The sequence below is a fragment of the Sus scrofa genome, chromosome 17, assembly GCF_054392235.1.
Source record: "Sus scrofa isolate SSC_HxYL_T2T_F1_AM1 chromosome 17, Sscrofa_HxYL_maternal_Yorkshire_Landrace_v2.0, whole genome shotgun sequence".
In the NCBI taxonomy this organism is placed as follows: domain Eukaryota; kingdom Metazoa; phylum Chordata; class Mammalia; order Artiodactyla; family Suidae; genus Sus; species Sus scrofa.
In genome coordinates, this window is record NC_139399.1 from 25,159,598 (window position 1) to 25,177,406 (window position 17,809).

Genomic DNA, 17,809 nt, shown 5'->3' on the forward strand with positions numbered 1-17,809 from the left:
GACAATAAATATAAATAAATCAAATATTATCATATTAAACATATTTTAAAAGAACACTAGAAAGTCCCTTGTGGCACAGTGGGCTAAGGATCTGGCATTGTCACTGCAGCAGCTCTGGTCGGGTTCAATCCCTGGCCTGGGAACCTCCACATGATGCAATTGCAGGGAAAAAAAAAAAAGTCACTAAATTTTTTAATCAAATATTCAAATTGGTCTCATCTGAATTTGCTTTGGACAAAGAATATGAAATTTGAAATCCTAGAAAGAAAGTTATAAAGTTAGATCTTGCAAATTATTATTATTATTACTGTGAGTTTCTTTTTAGGGCCACACCTGCAGCACATGGAGGTTCCCAGGCCAGGGGTCAAATCAGAGCTACAGCTGCTGGCCTACACCACATCCAGAGCAATGCTGGATCTAAGCCACGTCTGCAATCTATACCACAGCTCACCACAGTGCCGGATCCTTAACCCACTGAGTGAGCTCAGGAACCGAACCCACATCCTCATGGATCCTAATTGGGTTCATTAACCTCTCAGCCAGGAAGGGAGCTCCGGGTCTTGCAAATTATTGAATCTATTTTTTCTTTTGATTAATTGGCTAAATTTTGTACTAGAAAACACATTTGAAACAATTTTCTCAATCTCAATGTTATGGTCTATGAGGTTCCTATGAAACTCAAAATAGCTCCAAGTTGACCAGCTTGAGATAAACATGTTCATGTGGCTCATATTTGTTTTATTCACCCAGAGTGAATTTGTTTACATAGTCCCTGGACAAGTGGTCATTTCACACAAAGCCACTTACAAATGTGTATAGTAAATAATGTTAATATTATCAATCGGCTATGCTTCTGGGTTGCCCACACTTTACTGGCCCCACACTTTATCAGACGGACTGACTTTTTTTTTTGAAGAAAATATAATAGGGTTTCTGGTGCTAAGGCCAGGGATTAGATGTGACAGTAAGAAGGAGTACACAGCTAATCCCCCTCTCCCTCCCCTCGGTCCCATCACCACCTCTGGCATCTTACCCAACCTCCTAATATATATATGTGAACCAGAGTGACCACGAAGAGAATAATGTAACCTTAACCTAGACTAAAACTTCACAACTAAGAAGCAGGCAAGGGGAGCTCCCATTGAGGCTCAGTGGTAACAAGCCTGACTATCATCCATGAGGACGAGGGTTTGATTCCTGGCCTCACTCAGTGGGTTAAGGGTCTGGTGTTGCCCTGAGCTGTGGTGTAGTTTGCAAACTCGGCTCTGATCCTGCATTGCTGTGGCTGTGGTGTAGGCCCACGGCTGTGGCTCCGATTTGACCCCTAGCCTGGGAATTTCCATATGCCATGGGTGCGGCCCTAAAAAGAAAAAGAAAGAAAAAGAGGCAAGTTTTTGAGCGTCTTAAAGAGAGGGAAAATAACTGATGTGCCAAGATGAGCGGTGGGGAAGAGGATAGGGTTCCAGGAATGGAAAACAATTAAAGGAGCCTAAGCCTGGCCTGGAGAGCATGCTGTGCTGGGAAACTTGATCTTTCACTCTTCTGCTCAAACCATAAATCCTTGTGAAAGAGGTCATATATGCTGTCCCATTTTGGTCAACACTCTCCAAAAAAAAAAGAAAGCAGGAGGGGAAGCCAAAAGAGAAATGCACGACTTTAGAAAAATGCTCAGCTCTGACTGTGAAGAGCAAAGGCAATCTTCTGAGTCCTAGTGAAGCCCTCTCTAACGAGGGACCAGCGCAGCAGCTGCTGATACTTGCACAAACGTGGGGATTTCAAAAGTCTGTGTCGCCAGGGCCATGGGTTTCTGTATCCTTGTCCTTTAAAGAAGTATTTAATCTTCTAACTGAGCTTGTTGGCAGCTTTCCATAAGCCACACCACCATTGCATCATGACAGCCATGAGGGACCTAGAGAGGAGAGTTTCCTTAACTGAGGAGGAGTTTGAGACATAACCTACACCCAACAGGCCCTAAACATAGAAAAAGACAGCAGGCCCAGGTTTAATAGTTAATGTAACAGGAAATTAGGAAACAAAGAGTCTCTGCTTCAGTTTCCTCATCTATAAAATGGAAATAATCACCTCTAACTCTTAAAGAAATTAATTCAATATAAACAGCGGTGACCAGTCCGAACTTTTTTTTCCCTAATATTAATTCTTGCTGTTACATGAATATGTACCTGAACTGGTGCCCCTGGGGCATTCCTACCTAAGCATGGGAGGAGAGAGTTCACAGAGCTCCAAACTGAAATAAGTGGGAATTCCCATTGTGGTTCAGCAGATTAAGAACCCAGCTAGTATCCACGAGGACTCAGGTTCCATTCAGCATTGCCGTGAGTTGTGGTGTAAGTCACAGATGTGGCTCAGATTCCACGTTGCTGTGGCTGTGGTGTAGGTTGGCAGTTACAGCTCTGATTAGACCTCTAGCCTGGGAACTTCCATATGCCACAGGTGCAGCCCTGAAAAAAAAAAAAAAAAAAAAGAAAGAAAGAAAACCCGAAAAAACCATTTAATTGAGGCCCAAACATCTCTGCTACAGGGGCTTAGTCTCAAAAAAGGAGTTAAGGAGAACATGTGTTCTAACGGACTAAAACAAACTCAGGCATAAGGAAAAGGCAGGAGCCCCAAGGATAAAAACTGATTGGGGCAGGTGGGGCAAGAGTAGGTCAGCACCACTTCAGAGGCCCAGGCTGAGCATTGCTTAGATTGGGGATAGAGGTGAGTGTCCAGCTCTGCCCAAGCGGGTAATGTCTCTATGGACACAAAAATCGAGTTATCAAGTAGTGGCTTACATGTTATATAAAACCAGCCTTCTCCCTTTGTAGATTCCCACAGAGAGTGGACTGTGTGTCTAATAAACTCAAAACAAAGTCGTGTTACCTAGAATTGGGTGGGAATACTCCGATGGAGTGTGTATTATAAAGAGATGGGTGGTTACATTAAAGAATAGAAAATAATTTTCTGGCTAGTGCTGATAAGAGCCCCTTCAGTCTCCTTTGCAATTATCAGAATAAGCCAGGGCGTTTTGTTCCTCCTGCCCAAGGCATGAGCTGCAAATACTGCACTTAAAACACATCCGCTCTTATCTTGGAAAGAGCAAGTGGTTTTTCTCAATTATGGCTAACTCTCTGTTAGTAGAGGGTTCAGTTCATCAACTCCCCAGGGATTCATCTGAGCCCTTTTGTGAGTTCTGATTGAAAATTGTTAACTGGATGAATGAGGTCACTGTAAAGTCTCAAGCTTTCATTGTTGGCGGGAAGCAGCTCCTCCACATCCTCATGTTTCTCATCTTTTAATAGCAAGCTGGGAGGGAAGGCACAGAACTGGATTGTTAGTCAAGTGAATGTCCCGTAGAGGGACATGTAAAGTCTCAGGAAATTGGCACACGGTCTCTTGTCCCAGCAGAGGACCCTTCCTCTGTGGATGTGATTACTGATGAAATGCCCTGAAGGAAAAGATTTTGAGAACTTGTGCAAAAGTCACTTTGGCTTACAGTGATAACCACGTCTACAGGCAATGAGCCCACGCTAGTTAAACGCTGTATTGAAATGAAGCTGCCTCTACATGAGTGGCTTCTTACAAAGTCATTACCCATCAGCAGCAGCAGCAGTTACCTGAGAACTTCCAAGGCACATTCTTGGGCCCTACCTACGACCTATTTATTCCAAACCTCTGGGGGTGGGGCTCAGCAATCTGAGCTTTAACAAGCCCTCCATGGGACTCAGATACACAATGAAGTTTGAGGGAATCTGATCTATGGAGACTGGTCCTGTTTTCACCAGATCAACCTGCCAAGTCAGCTGGACTGAAATAATGTTTGAGTATCAAAAAGAACTAAACTATTGAAACTTACCAACTGCAACATACGTTTCTCAGGAGAAATAACTCTCTTCTATAAATGGGTATTTCGGAAGCTCCTGCTGTGGTACAGTGGGTTAAGAATTTGACTTGGGTCGCTGCAGAGGTGCAGGTTCAATTGCCCACCTGGCGCAGTGGGTTCAAGGATCTGGCACAGGGCACAGCTGTGGCTCAGATTTAATCCCTGGCCTGGGGAGTTCCCACTGTGGCTCAGTGGTAATGAACCCAACTAGTATCCATGAGGACGTGAGTCCAATCCCTGGCCTTGATCAATGGGTTAAGGATCCAGCTTTGCCATGAGCTGTGGTGTAGGTCACAGATGTGGCTCAGATCCCGAGTTGCTATAGCCAGCAGATACAGCTCTGATTTGAAAACTAGCCTGGGAACTTCCATATACCATCAGTGTGGCCCTAAAAAGATAAATAAATAAATAATGCAATATAATACCTGACCCCGGTAATGTTCATATTATGCAGGTAAGGCCATAAAAAAATTATAAACTGGTGTTTCAGGGCTAGAGATAGAGCCCTAGACTATTAGCAAAAAATTAAAATTAAAAAAAAATTAAAAATGAGGGTGAGGGAGGGATGGATTGGGAGTTTGGAGTTAGCAGATACAAACTATTATATACAGAATGGATAAACACAAGGTCCTACTATAAAGCACAAGGAACTATATTCAATATGCTGTGACAAGCCATAATGGAAAATAATGTGAAAAAGAATGTATAACTGAATCACTTCTGCACAGCAGAAATTAACATAACTTTGTAAATAAATCAACAATACTTCAATAAAAAAAAAGCAAATAAATAAATATTAGCACTGATACCTAGTCCCAGTCCCAGAAGTGCTGATATCATTGGTTTGGTGTGCTGCCCAGGCATTAGGCACATCCCCAACTGATTTTAAAGTGCATTTGTAGTGGGCTGATCACCAAAAATGGCCACAAATGATGCCCTTCCTAGTATATGTCCTTTGCCATGTGCCTTTGTCCTTCCTCATTCCCTCCATCAGGAGGAGGAGTATGACCTTGGACAGATGGCAAACATGGCATAAGCAGAGACTTATAAAGTGTTTATGCATCGGAGCTTGCTCATCTGTTGCTCTTGGAACCTGAGACACCATGGAAACGAGCTTGGAGGCTGAGAGACCCCAGTGGTCCAGCTGTAACAATTACAATCATCATCAAAAGCACAGCCAGTCCCAGCTCCCTTACTATGCATAAATGCATGAGCAAGCCCAATCAAGATAAGCCAAACTTGAACCAAGAACCTGAACTTCTATATTATGAGCTAAATAAATATGGTTGCCTTAAGCCACTAAGTTTGGGGGAGGTTTGTTTAGCACTCACTGGCACGTAGAAGATGCTTACAGTCAATGAAATGGTGACTCTTGAAAGGAGAATCAAGCCGAGGAGATGATCCAGACACCCCTACCCTGAGGGTTGCTTGGCTCAGCTCACCCAGGCACCTTGAGCTTCCTCCTCCTCTCCCTTCAGGCATGAATGCCAATTACTAGTATCTTCCACAGACCCATGGTTCACTCAGCCATCACCAAAAGCAGAAGGGGAACCAGACCATGAAAGCATAAAGAGCTTGGAGAAATTTGAGGAAGATAGTGCACAGATTTGGGTTCAAAACATGTTTTTAAAAGAATATTGAATAGAACATTTTGTGTTAAGCATCTGAAACAAAGCTTGATTTCTGCATTATCCTCAGCTAAGATTAAGGAAGGCTGATGAGATGTGTGTGTGTGTGTGTGTGTGTATGTATATATCTTTTATCTTTTTAGGGCCGCACCCGTGGCATATGCAGGTTCTCAGGCTAGGGATCCAATCGGAACTACAGCTGCCAGCCTAAGCCAGAGCCACAGCAATGCCAGATCCAAGCCATGTCTGCAACCTACACAACAGCTCAAGGCAATGCTGGATTCTTAACCCACTGAGCGAGGCAAGGGATCGAACTCGCAAACTTATGGTTCCTAGTCAGATTCTCTTCTGCTGCACCACAACGGGAACTCCCAAGATTTGTATATTGAATAATCCCCAAATTTTCAGCACATGTAGCACATGTAAAAATACCTATTTCTTCTCTTTTCTTTTTTTTTTTTTTGGCTGTGCCCAAGGCGTGTGGAAGTTCGCAGGACAGGGATCAAACCCGAGCCACAGCAGTGACCCAAGCAACAGTGACAACAGCAGATCCTTAACCACTAGGCCACCAGGGAACTCCTAAGGAAATGTATTTCTTGACAAAAAGGAGACCAGTAGGAAATAAATAATGATTGAACATAATCTCTTACCTATAATGCATTATGACTACAATATTTTTCTGCTCCCTGGCATAGAATAAGTGATGCTTTGGTTTTGGGGGAGTTAGTAATTATTCATTCTTTTCTTTTTGGCTACACCCATGACATACAAAAGTTTTCAGTCCGGGGGTCAAAACTGCACCACAGCAGTAACCAGAGCTACAGCAGTCACAATGCCTTAACCCACTGAGCCACCAGGGAGCTCCTAGAATAAGTGATATTTTAACCACAGCGTGGGTTGGGGTTTGACTTGATCACACTTTGCCCTTGGTTCTCTATCTTCATTTGGCTTTGCTCCTCTCCCCTCTTCTAACTCTACTGTCTTGTTGCTGTTGTTTCTAGTTGTTGCTGTAATCCCCTTAACCCTGTACCTAACTCCTTTTTTTCAGATTTTAGCTTGGAATTAACTATCTCAAAAAGTCTGTCCTAGACTAAGGTAGTGGCCCATTTTCTATTTGTAGCCTTCCTGTATTTACCTTTATCCTAATGCTTTTCACCTATATTGAGGTCACTCTAGACTATGAGCAACTTCAGAGTAGGACGTATGTCTTGTCTTGTCCATTGATGCACATCATGTATTAGAGAAACATTTGACGGCAAGTGACAAAGACTAGCAGACTAGCAGAGCCCTAATAAATAAAAGCTATTACCCCCACAAACTAAAAGGAAATCTGGAGATGGAGAGAGCTTTCCTGCCTTATCACTGTAGCAGCTTGCCACTGCTGTGGCACAGGTTCAGTCCCTGGCCTGGGAATGTCCACATGCTGTGGACCCAGCCCCCTTCCCCCCCAAAAAAGAAGTCTAGGGGAAGGCACTTGGTGGCTTTGATTCCTATCATTTTGATTGACAATAGAAATAGAATTCTGGCTCTTTCTATCTTCCTGCTTCAACATACTTAGCTCTTGACTGATTTTCATTTCATCATTATTGTTATTATTATCATTATGGGTGCTAAATTGCTGCTGTGCTTTTGGGTCTACAATTAGATCAGGAAAAGGGAAAAAAAATAAAGAAATACCAGCCAGGTTTATGCTTTTTTCTCTTTTATGTTTTTTGGCCATGCCCCAAAGCGTGTGGAATTTCCCAGGCAAGGGATCAAATGTGCACTATAGAACAACCCAAGCCTCTGCAGTAACAATACCAGATCCTTAACTGGCTGCACCACAAGGGAACTCCTATACTTTTTCCCTATGAAAGCAAAAGTCTTTCCAGAAGTTGAGCAGCAAAAGTCTGTTTTGGAGTTCCTATTGTAGCTCAGTGGGTTGAGAACCCCTATCTATGAGGATGCAGGTTCGACCCCTGGCCTCGCTCAGTGGGTTAAAGGATCCAGCATTGATGCTATCTGTGGTATAGGTTGGGGACTCAGCTCGGATCTATCATTGCTGTGGCTATGGCCTAAGCTAGCAACTGCAGCTCCAATTAGACCCTAGCCTGGGGAATTTTCATATGCCATGAGTGCAGCCCAAAAAAAAGACAAGCACACACAAAAAAAGTCTCTTTAGGTCTCATAATTTAGAAATGTGTCTTATGGGAAACACTTGCAGCAAGAATATAGGGTAGTAAATAAAGGCTGATTTTTATGTGTGTGGCATGTATATTTGTTGAATAAATATATGAGGGAATTGCATTTCAGATGAAAGAATACTGAATTTTTCCTTTTAAAAGTTCTTGATTCTCACATCATGAACCCTATAGAGGTATTTAGCCTAAGATGGTCACACCTGACCCATTTGTGGCACTCCTATAGAAGTCCAATTATTGTGTGTTTCGCACATGAGACATGGGCTTAGCTATACAGGTGGAATAAACAATGGAATAGAGCCGTTCTATGGTCTAAAGCTGTGTATAGAAGTTGAACTTGAGAAGGTTATCTCCACTTTGGAAAAACTTCTAAGGGAAATTCATGTGTGGATTTAAGGAAGCAAATGTCTAACACCCATCTTTGTAGTCACCCAAATTCAGAACCACCTGATAGATAAAAGTATCAGAGATCAAAAAATGTTTATGACTGAAAAAGACTAGTTCAAGAAAATACCTTCTATCTGCTCTCCAATATGGCTCCTTTGGAACTTACATACAGTTACAGGTACTTGTATTCTCCCATGAGGGCATGATCCTGAAAATTACTTTTTTTTTTTTTTTTTTTTTAAGGGCCGCACCTGCAGCATATGGAAGATCCCTGGCTAGGGGTTGAATAAGAGCTGCAGCTGAGGCCTAAACCACAGTAACACCCGATCCAAGCAGCATCTGTGACCTACGCTGCAGCTCATGGCAATGTTGGATCCTTAACCCACTGAGAAAGGTCAGGGATTGAACCGGCATCCTCAGAGAGACAGCAAGGGTTCTTAACTTACTGAGCCACAAGAGGAACTCCATGCTCCTGAAAATTTCACGTTAAGGGAAATATGGGAATAAATGCTCTTTACTGGCAAATGGATCCCACAGGCAAGACTTGGGCCAAGCATGCTCAGCTTCTTTGCAACTCACCTATTCATTGAGTCTTTGTTCCGTCCAAGGGAGGAATGAGTAAGGGAATGGAGAGAGGTCAGAGTGTTACTCCAGGAGAAATCCTTGCCTCCCCAGTAGAACACACTATGAAAATGCTCTCTTACCTCTTTATCCAGGTACACCGATCAGCTGTTTTCTCTAACACCTGCTCTTAAACTAGCCAGGTGTAAGGGACTTTTATCTTCAGAGACGCCATGGTAACAAGGATAGAGAACTCACTGGCAGATGGAATATATTTATCCAGAGAGACTGTTTGCTAGTGGCTCCTTACAAAAAGTAAATAATTAATGATGGTGCTGATGATGGAAATATCAGCAAGGATTCTACCCTGGAAGTTACTCCAGAAATGAGGAGAGATGGATTTCATGTTGAGTGAAAATGGAAAATGGAAACCAGAAGCATTAATGGATATAAATTAAGAGGAAAATAAACAATGTGAGAGGACAGGATGAAAAAATTACTGCCCATGACAATTTGGTGCTGGCCTTTGCTTTAAAAAGTGTTTCTCAACATCTTTTCCATTATTGCCTTTCCTAAGGGGACTTTTTAGACTTATTTAAATACTAAGTCACCTCTCCCAAAAAATTCTAATGTCATAGATACACTGTCTATGTATTATGACTCTTTGGAAGGCTACATGCCATTGTAATACCTAAGATTTTTTTTGACACTCCCCCCACAAGAACTAATTTTCTTTCCTTTGGGGGCAATACCACCCCCATTGAGAATCTTGGGATAATAACACATATTTCAGTCTGTATTCTGGGCCCATTCCTTTGGAACTTTTAGACTCCTCAATAAAGAGATTTGAAATATACAGTCCAGGTAATTAAAAGATGTTTTTAGTGAAATGAACAGGTATTTTTCGAACCACCTACTGCTGTTCATCAAAATATTAACAGCCAGATAGATTTTATTTTTAATGATATTTAGCCAATTGGCCCATGTTGACCTAGCAACCAACACATCTTCAAATAATCGAGTTGTATCCAAGAAGATGCGAGTTTGATTCCTGGCCTCACTCAGTGGGTTTAGGATCTAGCACTGCTGCAAGCTGCAGCGTAAGTTGCAGATTCGGCTCAGATCTGGCATTGATGTGGCTGTGGCATAGGCCTGCAGCTACAGCTCGATTCAACCCCTACTCCAGGAACTTCCACATGCCACAAGTGCAGCCCTAAAAAGATAAAAGAAAGTTCAAAGTTTTGTTTGGAAGTCAGATTCCAAATGTACTATGCTCTAAAACTAATTGTGCAGTCGGTAGAAACTGGGGGAGGGGGTCTAAAGTCGAAGCCATACTGTCCGTCCCTAAGATAAGATGTTGCATCCTTTAGCTACTGCTACATAACAACTCACCCCAAAATTCAGTATCTTAAAACAACACACTATTATTGCTCACAGGTCTCCAGGCCAGTTGAGTGCCCTTGAAGTCTTGCCTTCTGCAGGTAGTTATAGATCAAGGAGGTGGTTCTGTTGATCTTGGCTGGGCTCTCTTGCGCACCTGAGGGTTGCCTGGCTATAAGGCTGGACTAGGCTGGCCTCAGCTAGTACAAATGGGCTACTTTCCAATGTGATCTCTCTTCCTGCAGTAAACTAGACTGGGCTTGTTCACAGGCTGGTATCAGGGATTCACGCGAGATAGCTTTTGACAGCACTGAAGAAACTGAATTGTTTTTATGACCTTAAAACACATTAGCAAATAGCAAATTAGAAGAAAAAGAAACAAATGAAACAGAATTAAGTCCTCTAAGTATTGATTTCTTTATGGAAAAGAGAAAACAGTGGCATGATGGCAAGGGCTTTCAGTTCAGAATCAGAGACTGGATTTCTCATCCAGTTAGGGTCTAACTTAGCAAAATAAGTCATAGCCTCTCAGTCTCCATTTGTCCATCTGGAAAGTGGAAATAATACCTTTTCTCTCCTTCTCCTAAGCTTGCTGTGTACGAACAAATAAGATGATTTTAAACTGTGAAGCTTTGTCTTAATATGACATATTTTCCCTTCCTCTGATGTATTTGCTACCTGAATTCCTTTTCCTAATTGTTATGAATGAATAAGCTGGGATCTTCTGTTAACTGAATAAAAGACAGCGGAAACCATTCTATAGAAAGAATGAAGACATTTAGCTTTACCATTTGGCTCTGTCAAAAGCCAAGTGACCTTGGAGCAACACAGATCCAACAAGGGATTATCATACTAAGTGAGGTCGGTCAAAGATAAATATCATATGACATCTCTTATACATGGAATCTTAAAAAATGATACAGATGAACTTATTTACAAAACAGAAACAGACTCAGATTTCAAAATCAAACTTTTGATTATCAAAGGGGAAACGTGGGAGGGAGGGACAAACTAGGAGTTTTGGATTAACATATATACTCTGCTATAGATAAAACAGATAACCAACAAAGACCTACTGTATAGCACGGGGAACTATATTCACTATCTCGCAATAATCTATCATGGAAAAGAATCTGAGAAAGAATGGATATAAGTATATGTATAATTGATTCACACTGCTACACATTTGATGCTAACACAGCACTGGAAGTCAACTATATGCCAACAAATTTTTTTTAAAAAATGGAGTTCCGGAGTTCCCGTCGTGGCGCAGTGGTTAACGAATCCGACTAAGAACCATGAGGTTGCGGGTTCAGTCCCTGCCCCTGCTCAGTGGGTTAACGATCCGGCATTGCCATGAGTTGTGGTGTAGGCTGCAGACGCGGCTCGGATCCCGCGTTGCTGTGGCTCTGGCGTAGGCCGGTGGCTACAGCTCCGATTCAACCCCTAGCCTGGGAACCTCCATATGCCGCGGGAGCGGCCCAAAGAAATAGCAAAAAGACAAAAAAAAAAAAAAAAAATGGAATGCCTTTAATTGGGGCAAATATCCTCCATTTGGCTGCAGTTCCTCACCCCCAGTTCAAACCACCCCTTCATGCTACCTACGTGGTTTCTTTTGGAATCTGTCTGCAGTCCCTGGTTGTAGATGAGCAGTAATTAAAGCATGAATCCAACACCTTAGACAACACAGGCTGTGGATTCCAACAGCTTCAGCCCTACATCAGGTAAGCATGTCACTCAACTCCTTCTTTCTTTCTATTTCCTATAAATTATAATTTAGTGGTGACATCTAATTTAGGGGATTCTCTGAGAATGAATGGGGTTATCCACTCTGGATAGTAGAGTGGCTGGCATATTGAAGGTAATCAATCCATCCTCATTCATTTTCCCTACATCCTTCTATCTCTTCTGTCCATTTCTCTTTTGTCCCATTTTCATTCTTTCTTTCTCCCTTTTCTTTCTCCTCTCTTCACTCCTTGCCTCTGCCTCAAGGGCTCACACTTCAGGGACCTGTGAGCTCAGCTTCTACTCCTTAGGAATGACCTCGCTTCCTCTAGGACCAGAATAAACCCTGTCTCTGCCCCCATCCACAAGCCAATCCTGCCACCCGCCTCACATGGCAGTGACAAGGGGAACCAGAGGGGCTCTCTTTTCCAGACTTGGGGCTTCTAGAATCAGTGTCACACCCATGAACAAAATTTCCATTACAAAATCTGTATCCCAAATACAAAAAAGTGAAGAACAAAAAGTGATTTGAAAACCGTTCTCAAGAAGGTAGAAATTTGTCTAGCAGCTGCACCAATTTAACCTAGAATATATAAAGGGAAGTTATTTTATTTTACTCTTTCTTCTTAGGGCTGAAAAGGTTTGATATGGCCAATACCAAAAAATAAATGCTAAAGCATCTAGGGTTTTTGTTTTTACCTGGTGATTCTCTGAAATTATCCTGCCTACAATGCTGGTCATGTTGTTTCATTTATTTCTTGATGGCACTGCTATTAATGTAAAGTGAATAGCGTGAAGTGTCTTAAAGAAACACAACTTGGATTTTTTTTTCTCTTTTAATAGCTTCTAAAACAATCTAGAAGATTGCTGTAACCGTTAATGAGACATTTTAATTTTTTATTTAATGGATTATCTCTTCTCTTGACATGGGACTTTTCCGGGTAATTGATAATGTTAGTTTCATCCCACCTTTCAGTTGTGAGATTGATGTTTGGTCACACCATTTGGGGATTATTTTTAATCTCTGTTGTCTCCCTCTGAGCATTTTGTGTTTCAAGCTTTATTGAAGTGTAGTTGGTTTACAAGATTGTGATAATTTCTGCTGTCCAACAAATGGTTCTATCATATATATACACATATTCATTCTCTTTCAGATTCTTTTTCCACATAGATTTTACAGACTATTGGATAGAATTTGCTGTGCTATATAGCAAGGGAGACTAAGTGTTTCAGATGCCTATGTGTGCCTTTTTTTTTTTTTTTTTTTTTTGCTTTTTACGGCCCCACCTGTGGCAAATAGAAGTTCCCAGACTAGGGCTCAAATCAGAGCTGAAGCCGCCGGTCCACACCACAGCCACAGCCACTTGGGATCTGAGCCCATTCTGCAACCTACACCACAGCTCATGGATCCTTAACTCACTGAGTGAGGACGGGGTCAAACCTGCATCCTCATGGTTACTAGTGGGTTCACTGCTGCTGAGCCACAACAGAACTCCTATGTCTGCACTTCTTAAAGAGCAAAATCCAAAATAAATTTGCTCAACATGTGAGGTGCTAACGTGTTCTCCCAAGCCCTCCATCCCACTGGCCTTGAAACGACAAGCTGACTTTGACCCCCCTGGGGGCTAGAGCCTTGCTACCGAGGTTTGCAAACCCAGCATAAAGCTCTGTGTAGGAGGAACAAGAAAGGGAGGAATGGCCCTCCTGACAACTGGGCCATGTCACTTTATGTCCTCACTGAACATAAACAGGACAGAGGCAAGGCCACTTGGCAGCCTCAACAAACCATGGCCCTCTCCTGACCACCAACAATATACGATCTAGCCCTGCTTTTAACCTTCCTGCCTCCCAGAGAAAAATTATGCAGATACCTCAGCTTGGACAACATCCCCCCTCCCCACAAAATTGGCCCCTGTTTCCTTAAACCCACTGTAAAATCATCCACCATGAACCCCAACCCCCTAAGATACTCCCTTCCATGGCTCTGTTCTCCTTTGCTGCAGGTTTACTCAGTTTTACTTTGACTCAGGGTGTGTTCCAGCAGGGCTTTGGTCAGTGGGAATTAACAGTAGGTCTTTTATAAATGCTTGATTAGTGGATTTTCCTTAAAGAAAAATAAAACAAAAAACAAAAAAGCATATTTTTCTGAGCACAGAGATTCTTCCTTTCCAAACTCCAACTTCATTTCTACGGCATCCTTCTATCTTTACCCCCCTACTGGCCCCTCTTCTTCTCTGACTCCTCCTGGTTCCTTTTCCTAAGTCTGTCCATTTCAAGTACCAACCTAGGATGCCATGCCATCGATCTCTCTTCTAAGTCACAGTTTCTTTATCTATAAAATGAATGTACCTTATTTTATACATGGTAATTGAAATTTCCAGTTTCTTGCCAATATTCATTCTTTAATCTTCCATAGATATGAATTAAAATTTTTCAGTATTGAGAATTTAAAACACATACTAAAAAATAGAAATTAGTATAATGACCCATATGTACCTCTCACACAGTTTTAATATTTATTGTCTCATAACAAATCTGGCTCCATGTGTAGTTCTCACCCCAACCTTGTCATATTATTTTGAAGCCAATCCCAGAAATATTATCCATGATGTCACTTTATCCAAAATACACCATTTTAAAAAGATAACTTTTCTGCCATGTGTCACATTTAAAAAGTAATAATAGTTCCTATCTTCCCATATGCATCAGTCTTTGACTTTCCCTTCATGGTCCTGACTTTCTTTGTATAAATCAAGATCCAGATAAGGCTTATACATTATATTTGGTTGACATAATATGCTCCTCAAATTTTTGGTCCTTGATGTTTTTTATTGAATAAATCTGGGCTTTTGTCCTATTTGGTTTCCTACAGTCTTGAGTCTGATGATCAATATCACCAAGAAGTTATTTAACCCGTTCCTTTGTTCCCTGTATTTACTGTGCATTGGTAGTTAGGTCTAAAGACTAAATAAAAATAGATTTATGTTTTTAAAGAGTACTTTGCATTGGTGTGCATACATATTTCAATTAGGAAGCACGTAATACTTTGCTTTCTTAGGATGTTAGCAGGTATCAAGGATCATTGCCTAGATCGATATGCATGTAAATTATTAAGGATTGCAAAGTGACAATATATCCTGTTTTCTTCTTTGTTTCTTACCTAGAAAATATTAGCTGAACAAGATCGAAAATCTGCAATTAAGAGTAACACAACACAATTAAAAGTTTACTTGAAAAAAAATTAAAATGTTAGCTAGGATTCATTAAAAAGATAAACTTCCCCTAATCAACTGTTTAGTGACCTGAAATAGAGTTCATATTAAGTTCTTTTCAAAATAATGATTTTTCATCTGGTGTCCTCCAAAGGTGAGCAAATAGATGTTTTATTCTGTTATTATTTGATTTTGCATTTTGAACTGTGATATATTATAATCTATTGCAGTTACTAACTTGATTAATGGTCCCAATTTCCCATTTTTGGTCAATGACTCTTCAAGTTTACTCTTGAGACTTAGTAGCACATCATGGACAGTTCCTGCCTTGGACTCAGAAACACCCATTTTCCTGGTATCTTTAGAGGAGCAACGGCATTTAGAGATAACACCTTTTTTTTTCTTTCTTTCTTTCTTTTTGGGACCACATTTGTGGCACATGGAAGTCCCCAGGCTAGGGGTCAAATCAGACCTTCAACTGCAGGCCTACACCACAGCCACAGCAACACCAGAGCCTTAACCCACTGAGCGAGGCCAGGACTGAAACCTGCAACCTCACAGAGATAACATCAGGTCCTTAATCCACAGATCCACAACAGGAATTCCTATTTACTCAATAATTACGATGAATCTGAAACACTTAGCATCAGGTACCAGGCACAATTCTGAGACTTGCATACTACTTAATTCACCCTCACCGTAGCACTGTAAGTACTATTACTATCCTCACTTTACAGAAGAGGAAACGGATGCATCAAGTAATTAATTACCAAATTTATTCATCTAGGCAAGGATGGAAAATAAATGAGTCCCAGGTGTTTATTGAATAAATGAAAAAATGATTATATGAAAGGATGAAGAAATCAATGAAGGGAAATTCTCTAGTTTATGGTTAGTAAGACAAATTTGAGTTGATTTGCAAAAACCTGCTCTCCCACAATACAGGAAATGTTTTTGGAAAAACCCACCGTCCTCAAAACGCCTCCATCTATCTTCTCATCTAGGCATCTCGCCATCAGAACCCATTGTCCTGTCTTAAAGCTTTGCTCTCTTAAATCACCAAGGCATTTTGAAAGAGAAATACCTTTAGTTACTGTTGCTTGTTCCTGCGTGGGGATGAGTGAAGGCTAGTTTGGGGGGGTTGGAGGGGAAGGAGCTTGAGGGTGGCAGTTTCCTGAGCTTGATGGAAAAGAAGAAAGAGGAATTTAATGACCAGCAACATCAGATACTAACTTCCTCTATGTCTGGATTCCTTATGAGTTTTATGGCTGAATGTTTATTGGCTTTTATGTTTGTTTTGATTTCTTTTTAATAAAAAGGTCTGGATTGCCAGAACTGGAAATGAAAGGTGATAACATGGAAATCTACCGTGTCCATAAACTTGCCAGGGATGGAGGAAATCTCACAATGCCTAAATTTATGAGAGCAGACAAGGCCTGGCTACCCACCAGGAACTTATCATTCGCATGCCTGGGTGATAAATTACACCATCATTTTCAGGGACCATTGGCTATAGAAAAAAGCAAATTAACCCAGTAAGTTTTTGAATTATACCTCTGAGGTTTCACGAAGATACATCCAATCTGGTAACGTCTTGGTTCTGGGGCCTTAGCTTCCTGATTCTTCTCTGATTGTTCTAACTCCAGTTGTTATTATTTGATTCTGACCTTTTTACAGTTAATAGAGTTGTAGCCTGTCTTACTTCTGGTGTCTGCCCCCTTTGTGGCTGAAGTCGGTATGGGGGGCTTGCTGTAGGCTTCCTGATGGGAGGGGCTGATGCCTGCCCCCTAGTAGGTGGAGCTGATTCTAATCCCTCTGGTGGGTGGGGCTCAGTCTCTGGATGGGATTAGAGGCAGCTGTGTGCCTGAGGGGTCTTTAGGTAGCCTGTTTACTGAGGGGTGGGGCTGTGATCCCACCTGGGTTGTTGTTTGCCCTGGGGCTTCTCAGCAGCTGACTGACAGGTGGGGCCAGATTTTCCCAAAATGCCCACCTCCAGAGAAAGGCAGCTTTTGAATATTCCCGAGAGCTTTGCTTTCAATGTCCTTCCCTCACAACAAGCCACATTCACCCCTGTTTTCCCAGGATGTCCTCCAAGAACTGCAATCAGGTTTGACCCAGATTCCCATGGAGACTTTGCTTTGCCCTGGGACCCAGTGCACATGAAAGTCTGTGTGCACCTTTTAAGAATGGGGTCTCCGTTTCCCCCAGTCCCGTGGAGCTCCTGCCCACAAGCCCCACTGGCCTTCAACGCCAGACGCTCCAGGGGTTCTTTCTCCCTGTGCCAGATCCCCACACATGAGAGTTTGATGTGGGGCTCAGAACTCTCACTCCTGTAGGTGAGTCTCTGTGAACCAGTTAGTTTTCAGTCTGTGGGGCTTCCCACCCGGGAGGTATGGGGTTGTTTATTTCACGAAATCGCCCCTCCTACCTCTTGATGTGGCCTCCTCTTTGTTTTCTGGATTAGGACATCTTTGTTAAGGTTTCCGGTCCATTTGGGTGAAGAATGCTCAGCACTTAGTTGTGAATTTTGTTGTTTTTAGGAGAGAGGTTGCGCCCCAGCCCTCCTATTCCGCCATCTTAATCTCCTACTTGATTCTGAAGGAAGTTCCATTGTTTTTATAGGCTTGAAGCCTAAGATGGCAGAAAGCTAGGAATTCTGAATGTTTTAACTGCTTCTTACTTTTTTCATGACTTAGTGCTCTACCTGTCAGTATTGAGTTTCCTTAAGCTAAGCTGCTTCTGAAACTTGTATATATTTTAAGGGTTCGGGATATTTGGTTTTATTACCTAACTCGTATTCATGTCCATGTGGAAGAAAAATTATAGCTTCTGCTATGATTGTACATTATATGCTAT

General features: G+C 41.8%; 1 protein-coding gene across 2 annotated transcripts in view; it reads right to left on the reverse strand.

Annotated features, from left to right (window-relative positions):
- LOC146395186 (uncharacterized) overlaps window positions 1-17,544 on the reverse strand; it is a 255,009-nt gene extending 237,465 nt beyond the window's left edge. For both annotated transcript variants that reach the window (XM_085003048.1, XM_085003047.1), the window contains exon 1: window positions 17,382-17,544. The gene's annotated coding sequence lies outside the window, so the exon portion shown is untranslated. The remainder of the gene's footprint in view (window positions 1-17,381) is intronic.
- Window positions 17,545-17,809: the final 265 nt, after the last annotated feature.